The 15,341-nt window shown below is 38.3% G+C and overlaps 1 protein-coding gene and 1 pseudogene across 2 annotated transcripts in view; one reads left to right on the top strand and one right to left on the bottom strand.

The window, feature by feature from the left end:
- LOC113663806 overlaps positions 1-7,597 on the bottom strand; it is a 589,387-nt pseudogene extending 581,790 nt beyond the window's left edge.
- LOC113663787 (NACHT, LRR and PYD domains-containing protein 12-like) overlaps positions 1-15,341 on the top strand; it is a 631,994-nt gene that overhangs the window by 529,067 nt on the left and 87,586 nt on the right. The window lies entirely within an intron of this gene.

The raw sequence follows: 15,341 nt of genomic DNA, 5'->3' as shown, positions 1-15,341 counted from the left end.
CATAGCGTCAGCACTAACGCAGCATCTCGTTCCCTTCTCAGGGAACCGGGTTACATACATAACCTGGTGTAGTTTTTCTATATGGTGTGAATTAGCTTTGTTTTTGATGGTGATATTTATCACTATTGACCCTGTTTTTGCTCTTTGGATTATTGCTTCTTCAGGTTTGTTTATGTGATTTGTTCTCCTCATGGACTGTTTGTTACACTTATTTCAGACTCGGCCTGTTTTTTGACCCTGCCTTTACTTACTGATTTTGGATTGTTTGTCTTTTCTTCATTAAAACTTCTTCACATGGATTTTGCTGACTCGTCATTACAGTGTTCATGATCACCTGGGAACAGTGTAGATCTCTTTTTCTCTCCTTCCAACCGTTTCCTTTCCCTTCAGCACATTCACACCTAATTCACCTTTCCTGTAAACTGGTTCCACATTTTGGTCTTCAGCTGCTGTTACATTAATAAGTCACAATAACTCCCATTGACCTTTTATAGAGTTTTAATGTCACTAAACACAAATGTTCTGTGCTGTGCAGCATTTGCTCAGGGTATTAAATGATCTGTAACTAAGTTCCAGTTCTGATCACATTTCCATTTTTCTTCTTGACCTGAGTGCACCTTTTGATTCTGTAGACCAGGATGTTCTTCTCCACAGACTTGAGCACTGGGTAGGTCTCTCAGGACCAGTACTAAACTAGACGTTTTATGGTCAATTGTGAAGTCACTCATCAAGACAACATGAAATTTCATTTGGAGTTCCATAAAGATCTGTTTTAGGAGCCTTGCTTTTCTCCCTCTACATGTCTCTTGTTCGACTCAAACACATGAAATCAGTTTTTATAGGTATGTAGATGACACACAGGTTTATATATCAGTGTCACTGTGTAATCAGGAGCTTATTAACAAACTGATTACATGCTTGAATGAAATATCTGACTGGATGTCACAGAACTTTCTACAGTTAAACCAGGATAAAATGGAGATATTAATTGTAGGAGATAAAGAAAAAGAGAAAACTTATTGAAAAATGAGCAGGGATACAGGTTAGAAATCTGGGTGTAATAGTCGACTCTGACCTCAGCTTTGTTCCTCACATATCTGTACTGGTTACCTGTGACATCCACAATCATTTTAATATCATCTCAAATATTTATTTATTATCAACAAATGCTGACTTCCTTAAGGTGAATTTTAATAAGAAGAAGCTTCAGTCAAACTGCTTTTAGTGTCGCTGCTCCCAGGATGTGGATCTCACTCTCAGTGTATATCCATCAGTCACCTTCACTAAATACATTTACAAAGCAGCTTAAACACAGTGCGTGTGCGTGTGTGTAAGTGTGTACCCCAGTATCTCCAGTTTACAGTGTGGATTCTTCAGTAAATCAGAGAGCAGCTTCACTCCTGAATCCTGCAGTTTATTGTCTCTCAGGTACAGTCCTCTCAGACTGGAGGAGTTTGAGCTGAGAACTGAGGACAGAACTCTACAGCTTTCTTCTGTCAGATTACAGTTACACAGACTGGAAGAGAAATGATGAAATATCAGAACATTGATCTTAAACACACAAACACAGCCATAATCCAGCTAAAGTTGAAGCTGTAACAGAAATGTCAGTGTGTTTGTGTCACACACACAAATCAGAGGACAGGACACCACATCAGCACATTTACAGGAGCAGGGACGTCTTTCTGCACTCCACAATCTCTCAGCTACAATTCATTATAAGACCATTAGGTCATGTACATAACACACACATGTGAGAGCGAGCAGCCTACAAACACTACACTCTGATCTGTGTTCAAGTTTCCACACACAACACTGCAGATACAGTGCATTTTATTACAGAACATAAAGAATTATACAGCTGTACACTACCAGGTAATAACATGACAATACTAGTCGTACTTTACACTCAGTTATATGTTGAATTTCACAGAGACACTAAAACAGTTGGTGTGTGTTGTTCTCTGTGCTCGTACACGTACAAATCTGTCACCTCCAGACCTCTGATTTTACACACACACACTGGTTCAGGTGTTTGGTGTGGACCTGAGTACAGGTGGAGTGTTCACATACGTTCAAAACACATCCAAACTAAAGAGAAAGTTAGATTTTTTAACCTTAAAAACAATTCTTGATTTGTATTTTTTATAAAATATAGATGTGTAAAAATCTCTCATCTATCATAAACAATGTAAATAAAGGATATTAGAAAGAACATTGTACTGTTTACTACAGATGTCACTGTTACTACAGTATTTCAACACAACTTAGTGAACCCTTCTTTCTCCACAGAGTAAATGGGATCATGTCTTTCATGCCTCCACAACTGAGAAGTGAACGTGGGGTTTTCTTCTCAAATCTGAGCTCCTTCCCTGTTTACAGAGTGACGTCACATCAGCACGACTGCACACAGATTCAGAAATAAACAAAGTCAAACTTCTTACCTTTAAATGAGTCACACTGTATATACACAAGTATTAGCTTTAGATGGATCAACATGCAGACATTCGTTTGTTCAATCTAAAACACTGACTATACACATAGCAGGAAATCTAACCCACCTTGTAGGTACAAATCTAACACAACACTACTGTGTGTTACACTAAAGGATTTGTGTAGTTGGGCTTCAGGGGGCTATAAGTGACATGGTAGAATGTAGTGTACCAATGTGTAATATTTTATCAGTACATAATGATGAACAGAGAACAAAACCAGTCTGTTATTAATGTTGTACAACAAAAATATAGATTCACTACAGCTGCTTATACTGTAAATACAAACACAGTCCACAGCTTAATGTCTCCAAAATCCACAGAAAGTTTCCAAAGAACGAAACCTGACGTCTCTTCAACAGTAACGGTGATAAACCTGACCGACCGTCAGGTTTATCACATCCACCACATCCACCATCCACCATCTTCTGATGCAGTGAACCAGACAAAAAACTGTCTATAATTCAACCACAACAGATTAACAACAATCACGACCTAAGAACAAGAATGTGATCATTAACAGTTTGGTGTCTTTGTCGAGCTCCAAGTAGAACAAAACAGGACTTTTTAATAACAGCGGTCACGACACTACACTCACCTGTGACACATTATTCATCCTCTCTCTTTTTACCTGCTTGTACACTTGATAAGCAAAGAAAAAAGAACCCCATCAAAATAAAAGTCTTCATATAAAAAGTCACATTTAAACTCCATCCTCTACAAACAGGTCAGTGTTAGAGAAAGAAAATCTTCATCACACATCTGAGTTCGCTACCTAGCTTGTTTCTAACATAATAAGAAGATAAAGCTGAACATTTTCCCACTTCGTCTGTCCAAAGTGTCGAGGTCCAAAATGATGAGTGATGTTTTATTGACCACGAGCTCAGTCCTTGGTAAAGTTTAGCAGTAGTGCAGACTGAAGGAGACTTTTGTTTTTCCTTCGTATTGGGTTAAGGTTTTAAAAAGCATTTATGTTTTATTTTTATTATAAAGAACAATTGAGTAAAAAAGCCATGACAGAGTGAATCTCCCCACAACACTGTGTCACACACAACAAAAGATGAGGAACTTCAACATAAAGACATACTTGAAGGACATTGGAGTGTTTTAATATTTACTTTTTATATTTTCTATCCATATTGATCCCATTTTGTCAGTCTGATGTTTTTCTCATCTGTGAGAGTTTTGTTAAATGTCACTTTTAAAATGAACAGAAAAGAAAGTCTTTCACTGGTGTTTAGTTCAGAAATGTCTTTAGTTCTTAAATGCATGCAGTTATTTTGTAGAGATATTTTTACATAAATTTTAGAGAACATTTCATTTTTCATGATTCATATATAAAAGCTATAAAATGCCTCATATGATGTTATAAGATGTTGTCCATGTGGCCCAGCCCTCAGTTCAGATATAACATGTTAGTGTAAAAAGTGACACAATCTTCTGTAAAAGTACCAGAGGTTTGTGTAAAGATGATTAGAGGAACTATTAACACACATTAATCCAAACAGTGCAGTTCAGTGTTACATTAAAATAATAAACCATGCAGTAATACAGTTATAAATAAAAATACTCACTCTGCTTTTCTGGAGGCTTTGACCACTGGCAGCAGCTTCAGAAGACATTCATGTGATGGATTAAATTTCCTCAAATTAAACACATCCAGCTCCTGTTCTGAGGTCAGTAACACAAACACCAGAGCTGACCACTGAGCAGGAGAGAGACTGGTTACACTGAGACGACTGTAATCTCCTCTTTTCAGGTAAGTTTGTACTTCCTGCACTAGAGAATGATCATTCAGTTCATTCAGACAGTGGAACAGATTGATGGATTTCTCTGGAGATGGATTCTCCCTGATCTTCTCCTTGATGTACTCCACGGTTTCCTGTTTGCTGTGAGATCTGCTTCCTGTCTGTGACATTAAGTCTCGTAAAAGAGTCTGATTGGTCTCCAGTGAGAGACCCAGAAGGAAGCGGAGGAACAGGTCCAGGTGTCCATTCTCACTCTGTAAGGCCTTGTCCACTGCACTCCTGAGGAGATCAGACAGGTTTGACTTCCTGAAAAGATCAGACAGATCAGAGTTTTGATGTTCTGTTACATTTCTTCTGATGAAGGAGAGAAATGTGTATAAAGCAGCCAGAAACTCCTGAACACTCAGATGTACGAAGCTGAACACCTTCCCCAGGTGAAGCCCAAACTCCTCTCTGAAGATCTGGGTACACACTCCTGAGTACACTGACACTTCTCTGACATCAATGCCACACTCTCTCAGGTCTTCCTCATAGAAGATCAGGTTTCCTTTCTCCAGCTGGTGGAAAGCCAGTTTTCCCAGTGCCAATATAGTCTCTCTGGTCTGCTGAGGATCAGGGTCACATTTCTGATGGTACTTTTGGTCCTTGTGTTTGATCTGAAAGATCAGGAAGTGTGTGAACATTTGAGTAAGAGTCTTGGGGCTGTCTCCACCCTCTGCTTCACCCAACATTCTCTCTAGAACAGTGGCTGAGATCCAGCAGAAGACTGGGATGTGGCACATGATGTAGAGGCTTCTTGAAGACTTCAGGTGTGTGATGATTTTATCAACCAGGCTCTGATCACTGATCCTCTTCCTGAAGTACTCCTCTTTCTGAGGATCACTGAAGCCTCGTACCTCTGTTACCTGGTCTACACACTCAGGAGGGATCTGATTGGCTGCTCCTGGTCTTGTGGTTATCCAGAGGTGAGCAGAGGGAAGCAGATTCCCCTTGATGAGGTTCGTCAGCAGCACATCCACTGAGGCTGACGCTGTCACATCACACAATATCTCATTCTTCTGGAAATTTAGAGGAAGTCGACACTCATCCAGACCATCAAAGATCAAGACCACTTTGTAGGAATCACAGTCTATTGATTCTAGTTCTCTTATTTCTGGGAAAAAGTGATGAAGAAGTTTCATCAGACTGAGATTTTGCTGCTTCATCAGATTCAGCTCTCTAAAGGGAAGTGGAAACATGAAGGTGACGTCCTGATTTACTTCTCCTTCAGCCCAGTCCAGGATAAACTTCTACACAGAGACAGTTTTTCCAATTCCAGCAACTCCTTTAGTCAGCACAGTTCTGATGGACTTGTCTTTAAAGAGCTCATTACATTTGATGGGTTTCTCCTGTATTGCTGGTCTCCTGGATGCTGCCTCAATCTGTCTCACCTCATGTTCATTATTGACGTCTCCACTCCAACCCTCTGTGATGTAGAGCTCAGTGTAGATCTCATTCAGAAGTGCTGAGCTTCCATGCTGTGAGATTCCTTCATTAATTCTTTTAAACTTCTCTCTCAGCTTTGACTTCAACTTTGTCTGATACACAGAGGCGAGTTCTAATAAACAAAGTAATATCTAGTTTAGTAATAAATAGTTATAATGCAAAATCGTATAAACACTGCTATTAATTCCTGACTGATGGACTAAATATTATTGAAGCAGGACCATGAACAGATACAACATGATATTAAAATTAAATTTAAAACAGAATAAAATGGAATAAAGTCATGACTCAGAGCTCTTACTGTTGTGCAGTGTGTTAGCGAGATCTGTGTGGTTCATGTTCTTCAGGACGTGCAGTGTGATCTTCAGCGCTCCGTCTCTGACACTGTGCAGATCCTCCTCATCCTCCACCTCCCTCTCAGTGCATGCTGGGTAATCTGGACTCAGGAGCTTCCTAAACCTCTTCAGCTCATTCTTTATCAGAGTGATGACTTTGTGTTCCAGCTCCTGGTTAGAAACACACAGGAACAGATCTAAATATTATCAAGTTACAGTGAGAGAGACTTTTATTTTATCACAAGAAGAAAAGTCTCTTTTTATTATCACATTTAAAACTCATACAACTGATTACCCTTAATGCTGCTGCACATCAAGACATGACAAGGGATCACAACACACACATTACACACTTTAAACACAACACACACATTACACACTTTAAACACAACACACACATTACACACTTTAAACACAACACACACACCTTGAATATAGAGTCCAGCTGATTTGTGCTGATGTTTGATTTTTGTCGTCTGTGAACAAACAAAACCCATCATGTAATATGGACTATATGTATTCATAGCTGCACAAATCACACACTAATAAATACACACACAGATATTTAACACTATCCACTTAACACAATACACTGATTTCAGGATTTCCTAACTGACACCAACATGTTTAGAAACAAATGTTTGAATAAATGAATAAAATCTTTATATAGTCATTAATGTCCCAGGTGTAAATGTTCTTCTGTAGCACCACAGACCCTCCAGCTCAGGGACTGCAGACTGAACTGCAGTCTTAAAGCACTTTTCCTCACTGCCAGTCCGAGAGCTGCAGCACTGCACAGTTTAGTGTTTTACTGCTTCAACACCTGATAAAGCTCATGAAGGGCTTCATAATGAGACGAGTGAGTTTGATCAGGTGGAACACTGCTGTAAAACACCTCACTATACTGACCTCACATCAGTAGAACTGTCTCTGTCTCTGAAGTTGGGAAATGGATGATCCATTGACGCGTCAGTCTTCATGGACACACAGCTGGGTTCTGGTGAGTCTGATCTCTTTCCCTCCATCATTCTAGAATTACAACAGAAATATCAGCAATAATTAATACTCTGCTGTCTCAGCACTGATAAACAATGTGTTCATCATTAAACACCAATAATTCCATCTTTTTAATTCAGATCCAGTCTGTACACTTATTCAAACAGGAGACAGGCTTCATAAGTCAGGAATTACACTGATATCAGGAGTCCCAATCACAGCTAACTGACTCAGCTGGGTCTTAAAGCCTGTAGAGTTCACTGACACAAAGCTATGCTGCTCTTATGCAAACATTTACTTTTTACTCTTCTCTCAGTGAATGATTTGTCTAAACTGTTCTTAGATCAGATCAGTGATATATTCACTGCTATTAAACACCTTAAAGCAAAGTTGAGTTCCTGTGTTAACTAGCGAGTGTTTAGAGATACAGATGTGTCCCCATGAGACGGTGTGTATTTATTGCTGGTGAATGTAAAAGTAAGTCACCTCTCGTCTTTCTTTAAGTCCTGTTTCCCAGACACACTCATGTTGGAGGTCATGTCTCCTTCTCCAGATTACAGCAGGACACACGTTTACTTCACTCCAACGTTGGTGTGTTAAATTAAACCCTGAATCAGCACAGAGTTCACTTACAGGAAATAGTCACGCTATCAAGTTATAAAACAACCTGTGTACATTAAAGCTTCAGTACAAACCCACAAAACTCTTCTGCATCTAGTGTCACTTCAGTGTGTTTATATATTAGAGCTTTAGATACTCACTGTGTTTTTACTCCTCAAATCTTTTACTGTTCACTCCACACAAAATGGAGCTGCTGACTTTCACTCTTACTGACACTGGTCTAACTGGTTTGTCTGGTTTATGCTGATGTGTTTGTGTGATTGTGTGTCTGCATAGGTGTGTGTGTGTTTGTGTGTGTGTTTGTTTTTGTGTGATTGTGTGTGTGTGTGTGTGTGTGTGTGTGTGTGTGTGTGTGTGTGTGTGTGTGTGTGTGGACTTATAATGTGAGGATTATATTATATGAGCTGAATTATAAGTTAGTGATGAGCTTTTTTATTATTGGTCAGTGCTGTTATCAGTGTCATATGATGTGATACAGAAACACTTAGTAAATCTCATTGTGATAAACTAGTTTAATAACAGAACCTGCACTACAACACCTCTGGGAAACATCTGGGAAACATCATCATTGTCTAATATTGAATAATAAACATGTATTCAATGAGGGGACATGTGAATAAACGTTGTAAACAAATGTATATCATGTGATCAGATACTTTTGTTAGTTTTTACTCCTGAAATCTTTTAGTTTTCAGTCGTCACACAAAATGGAGCTGCTGACTTTCATTTTCATTACAGTTTATACTGCAGAGGGGGGAAGGGCAGTGACACACACACACATACACACACACACACACACACACACACACACACACACACACAATGTCCCACCCACATATAATGGTTCCAACGCCCATGGATTTCAGGAAGCAGGAGTGTGATCAATGCTGTAGGTAAAACGTGGAATGGAGTTTTATTTATTAGGGCTGTCCTCAAGCAGAATGTATTCGACAGACATATGTGCTGAATAGAGACGGTAAAAGTGGGTGGGACCAATATTATTGGTCTTAAAAAGTGGGTGGACCCAATATTATTGGTCTTAAAAAGTGGGTGGGCCCAATATTATTGGTCTTAAAAAGTGGGTGGGCCCAATATTATTGGGCTTAAAAAGTGGGTGGGCCCAATATTATTGGTCTTAAAAAGTATGTGAGCCCAATATTATTGGTCTTAAAAAGTGGGCGGGTCCAATATTATTGGTCTGGCACTTGTTTTTATTCAATTTTAATCCATTTCTTTGTGCTTGATCCAGGATTTTGTGAAGACTTTCATCATGTTCTTCTTTTGAGCCCCATACCACTACATCATCAATGAAAACTTCCGACTCATTTTATTGCATCAAAAAGCTGTTGCACAGTTTTGTGGAATACTTCTGGTGCTGAGCTGATGCCAAAAGGTAGCCTAGGTAGGTAGGTAACAGTGTTTTGAAAGTGCATCATTTTGTGCTTTCCTTATCTAGCACTATCTGGTAAAATCCCGATGAGGCATCCAGTTTGGAGAAATAACATGTTCCACTCATTGCACTAGTAATGTCTGTATTTGTTGGAAGACTGTAGTGCTCCCATTGGATGGCCTTGTTTAAGTCTAATGCATCTGTACACAGTCTTAGATCTCCGTCTGGTTTTTCTACTATTATGAGAGAATTTACCCATTCTGTGGGTGTATGCACAATCTCAGACCTAGTAATAACTTGTCTGTTTCCATCCGCAAGTACAAAAAACACATCCTTCTTCCTTCTTTTGTAGGATAGACTGACTCTGCATATTCCCTTTGTAGGTATTGGTTTGTTGTCATACGTTTTCAGATGCACTTTGCTTTATTTTTGGTTTTCTTTTCAGTCTCCGAAAGTCTTTCATAGGGAGGATATTCACCTTGTGCCCCTGTGTCCAATTTTAATGTGACATCAGTGCCATTTACATCCATGTGAGCCATCTGCTCTCCTCCTGGAGTAATTTGTTCCTCTTCGATTGAGTCTACGAAGATTGTTGCTTCATCATCTTCCTTGTCACTCCTCTTTTCTACTAGCTGTACATTTTTCTTTGAATAACAGCATTTTGCGAAGTGATTTTTTTCCTCCACAATTTCTGCAGTCTTTTCCAAAAGCCGGCCATTTTCTCGGTGCATGTTTACTTCCACACTTTCCGCAATCTTTGCTTTTGTGCATTTTCTTCTTGGACATTACTCTTTATTTTATATTACTCATTTGTCTTTAGCACGTCAAACTGTATCCACTTCTACTGTCTCTATTTCTTCACTAAAAGTCTTTAACTGAATCCTTGCGCTTTCTGAGGCCTGGCAAATTTGTATTGGCCTTTCTACAGTGAGGTCTGTTTCTTTTAACAATTGCATCCTCACTCTTTTATCTTGACTATTTGATCACGTATCATGGAGTCACACAATGTTCCGAAATGACATGACTGACTTTTCAATCTTAAATCCGTGACATCATGTTCGATGGATTCTGACACTTTTTCTCGTCTGTTTCTGAAGACAAACCTTTCATATTTTTTCCTGGTGTACAATATTGCCCAAATTTCTCAATCACTGCATCCTACTTGTGTTTTTCTTCTTCTTCTGTGAAGACAAACGTGTTATACACATCCAGTGCACCAGGTCCAGCTGCAGCAATGTTAGCAGCAATGTTAACTTCCATTGTTTGGTTTCATCCAATCCAATGGTGAGGGCATAAAATTCTAAACTTTGCTTGAAAGCTTTCCAGTTTTCATTTATATTTCCTGGAAACTTTAATTCGTCTGGCAAATGGATGGAAATAATCATTTTAAATCATTTATCCTGGTACCATGTATTGAGGAGACTTACACACAGAGTATCTCGTTTGGAACCCCCGATTATTAACTGCTCCCGGTGTTACACAGTCACAACATAACTGTATTAGTAGCATTACACTCCTCTCTAGTGGCCATCATACCCAATATACTCATCTCAATTCAGTTTTAGCTGGTGATATTTATTGAATTATCAGAAAATGGTGAATCAGACAAGATCCAGACAACAAAACATTTTATAAAAGACACTAAAAACACTTCTTTCAAATCCAAGGCTTTTCATTGGTCCGTTAAGATGAGATATAGTGATGTGTCATTCATGAACCATGACTTGAGAATAACGAGTCATTTTAGGGAAGTGATTCCTTAAGTTTGTGTTGACTGTGCATGAAAAGATTAGTTCACCTTTCGAGTGGTTTGTTCATCACGTGACAGCACCATAGGCTCAGGCACTGCAGTCTGAGCCGGAAAAAATTTCATTACATTCTGCTAGTGAACCAAATGAACGATATGAATCGAAAAAATTCTCTGTTCATTTTGCTGAATGAGATTCAATGAACCGAATCAGTAAAATGATCCGAACTTCCCGTCACTAATTTTTTTACTGGCTAGTGTAATGCAGAATCGTTATTTTTAAAATAACAAAGTAAATTACTTATTTTAATTTGTTCTTAACATCTGAAGCCAAAGCCTCTTTTTCAACAGGTTCAGGATCAGCGTTCTCCTTTTGCTTTTCTTTCTGGCGTGTACAATCCGCAGTCGGTGGGGAGGGTGGACTATTCTTCGTTGGCTCCATATCTGTGAACACCTGGTGACTCGACACACCAGCTCCCAGCCTTTTTCGAGGAGGCAGTCCATCCAGGTCAGAATCAACTGAAAAAGACTTAAGACACCGGAGATTTTGTTAGCTTATCATTACACACTGTATTCTGTACATATTGTGTACATAATCTCTTTGAAGTAGATTGTGCTTTTCTCCACATTTTCTCTACTTCTGATTTCACATGTGAAAAGCTGTCCAGTTTACCTTTACCCTGTTCTTCTTCCTGCAATTTTCTTTTTCAAAATAGAGCAGGTTATCTTTCAGCAAGTCTTAACTGTTTAAGCTAAAACTGCCGCTGTCTGGAAAGCCACACTCCGTCACCCACCACATTAATTGTGATACAGAATCAGGACCATAATTATTCCTCACCATAAAAATTCACATTAGGTCCAGTGACACACTGTTTTTACTGAGTTTTTAGTTTAGTTTACTTAGTTTAACAGCCTTTAGGGCTTGAGCACTCGCAAGCCTCAGAAGGAATCCCCAAAGTCGACTCTCAAATGCGGAAACCTGCCGACAATGCCAACTCGTTGAGGAGTTTGAGTTTTGAGAGATTTAAGGTAAAGTATCACATTGCTAGTCATGGGAAAGAGTAAAAAGGTGCTCATCTCCCGATCAAGCTAATCTTTTATTACCATGGTCTACTAGAAGCTGTTTATGTCCCGCCAACTCGTCTCCAGTCCCCTCTGTCCTTGTCATAATCACAAACAACCTCTGGCAATGACAATTTCTAGTTACAATAACTACCAGTCATGGGCATAGAAGGACAAGGGCTTACAAACATCTCTTAACTAAAAATTTCCACCACAGTCTCCTGCTTGTGTAGAGTCCATGCTGACTGCTGTGAGCAACATCAAACTAGTCCAACATCTCTTTGTTTCTCAGATGCAGAGATCATTAGGTCCAGCATGCCAAACCTCAAAGATAGAAATCAGGTTCCTCAGGAAAAGTAGTATAATACATACATACATAATTTATATATATATATATATATATTATATTATATTAGGCATATAAAAACATGATTACATTTTTGGATTGAACAAACAATTTGTGTTATGGAAAGATACAAATGATTTCTTTGTTTTCTTTGATTTAGGTGGACTTCTGGTGGCAAAGGCAAGTGTACAGGGGGTTTTCCAAAAGTTTTCAGACTAGGAGCACAGGGATATTAAAACATGGAACAAGGAACATTATAAAACAAAATAGGTTAATGATCATTTAGTTCGTACTGGGAGTTGCCCAGTTTCAAAACATTCCCTACATCTCAGAAATACTGAAGACATTTGAGTTTGAGATTAAAAGATGAAAATGAAATGACATCAGAATTTCAGCTTCCATTTACTTGAAAACGACATTTGTGGTTATTTCCCTCCTTCTTCAGCTTTAAAATGGCTTGCTTGAATCCCAGGGCTCATTTCCAACTAAAAAAAAAACAATTCCAACACCAAGCAACTAAATGACAAACAATACATACAAACAGAAAATGTGTAAATATTGTGCACACAACATAACAGACTCAAGCAATCAGTCAATACAACCAGATTCCAATGGTATAAGGATGAGCACTCTATGACCAAAACTCACAGAACCAGAAGCAAAAATAACCTTTTTTTAAACCATCAAAATTTGGTGTTCCATCTTCTGACCTTCTGACAACAGTGCCCACTGGAATATTCAGAGGTTTCAAAATACTTCTGTAACCAATGCCATCAGTAAGACCTTCACATCAATAAAGTTGTGAAGGTCTTGAGAGAGCTCTTTGTTTTTACCAATCATGAGACCTTTCTTGTGTGACACCTTGCTAATTAGATACCTTTATATATGTTATCAGTTGAGACTGAAGCAGCTGATATTAGTTTCCACTGACAAGGGCCAGGACTGCTTTCTAATTACTGATAGCTTTCATCTGTTGTCTTGGCCTTCCATGCTGATTTGACCCTCACTTTCTTCATGTGTTCAATACTTTTTCCCCATGTCATTCCAATAATTAAAACTTGTTTGGTTTGTTTTCTTTCTATGTATGGATTACTTGGGTTGCTTATGACATCTTGTGAAATGTAATGAGATGTTTCAGCACCTTTAAAAATATATTTAAATAGAAAAATGGTGACTTGTGCAATACTTATTGTACACGCTGTATGTTATAATAAAGTGGTACTGCCAACTGTCTATTTGGGTGGCTGCATGAAAGGCATACAGATGTTCCTATTAATGTCACTTCAATGTATAGTTTAACAAATTTATACAAACATTACATATATATATATATATATATATATATATATATATATATATATATATATATATTCTCATATAGAATATATATATATATATATATATATATAGATATATACATATCGCTACATTTAGAATAGTCAGTGCTACAGTATGGTACATGGTATCAAGTTTAATAAAATAAAACAAGAGTTGTCTGCTACACAGGACATGATCATAGAGGATATGGAAAATATGTCAGAAAACATACTCAGTGCCAATGGGCCTCACAGCTCAAATGGCAGACTCCTGCCCTATACGCATTGCGGCAATGGAGTGAGAACCGGCCAGGGACAAAGAAGAGCCTGGGAAATAAAGGTTCATGAGAAGGGAGCAGGAGGACTGCAGGTTGCTGAGCGAGGTCAATTGAACAATAATCTTCTCATTGATGAGGACATGGAGTGTGTGACAAGCTTGTAGGGAGATCTTCAACAAAAAAAGACTTTTGTTTCACCAGACTGTCATCCTGTTAAGGGTTCCCCTGTTCTGTCTCAGAATGCTACAACATCTCTTAAGACAGAAATGTATCTTTAAACCCATAGATATTATAGGAGTACAATGCAGTTTGATTTAGCTTAAGTGGAAGTTTTTTCTTTCTTTCTTTCTTTCTTTCTTTCTTTCTTTCTTTCTTTCTTTCTTTCTTTCTTTCTTTCTTTCTTTCTTTCTTTCTTTCTTTCTGTGTGAATGGCTATGAGCAAATTTGTCTAATATGTGAATGTGTGAGTGAGAAGGAAAAATGTGTCTATATAAAAGTGCTTATAAACATTTTGATGATTATGAAATTGACATACTTAGTACGGCCTTTTGTTATTCCATACATATCACACTGTTAAAAAAAAATGTTTCATATAAGACCTCTGAAATTGAAACTCTATATTAAACATTTAGTTTTTCCAATATTCTGTGTTCTAAAGATCCACTTTGGCAACACTGTATGTCTGTTTATAGCATTTTTATAGTGTTTTTTTTTTTTACAGCTGTTGTGAATGTATGTACTTCTGTCCACTGTAAGAAAATGTTTATGGTAAAATCCTGATAAACATGTAGCCAGTATTCACCTTCTTCCTTTGTTATCAGTGTTGACCTGACCTACTTTCATTTGCCATTTTACTCCCATTTTCTAACTTTGAGGCAACATCCATGGCCTTGAAGACAAAGGACAATAACAATGTTGGCTGATGTTCCTCACATGATTCCTCTTCTACAGTAGTTTCATATACCAAATGGTCCAGAACACAGGATTTCTGGCAACTTCTACAAGGACAGACTCTACAATAAAGAAATGATCAATTCCTCTAAGCACAAAGCAGAGATTTGTTAACAAATTGTTAACATCAATTTGATTATAACTGTGGTATTCCACCCCAACATTAGAAGAATCCACTACTATGAATTTTTTTGCATGCCCTGTTGCATGAGGGCAGTGGGTAGCCAAGTTCTATTATAGCAGTCAATCAGGGTTCAGACATCGGCAGATTCCTGTAGTAATAAACACTTTTACATCCATAGATGCTGCCCTCCCAGAATGACCCTGGGGAGAACTGTTGACATGTATATGAGGTTACCCACAACATGACTACAGTTATTTCATATAATTAAGACCCCAGTGGAGCCTGGCTTGTGTGACATACATTAGGTGGAGTTTGATAAGTTCTTGTGAAGTGTGAAGGTTGAAGCTGCATTAATTTCCGGATCATAGGTAGGGGCTGACCTGCCAGTAATAATTGCCTGTAGTCCAGTCTTGAGATGATGAGAGGCTATACAACACCTGAGTGGCCAAG

This window comes from Tachysurus fulvidraco, chromosome 19, assembly GCF_022655615.1.
Source record: "Tachysurus fulvidraco isolate hzauxx_2018 chromosome 19, HZAU_PFXX_2.0, whole genome shotgun sequence".
Lineage (NCBI taxonomy): Eukaryota > Metazoa > Chordata > Actinopteri > Siluriformes > Bagridae > Tachysurus > Tachysurus fulvidraco.
This window is presented reverse-complemented; position numbering and strand designations above follow the sequence as displayed.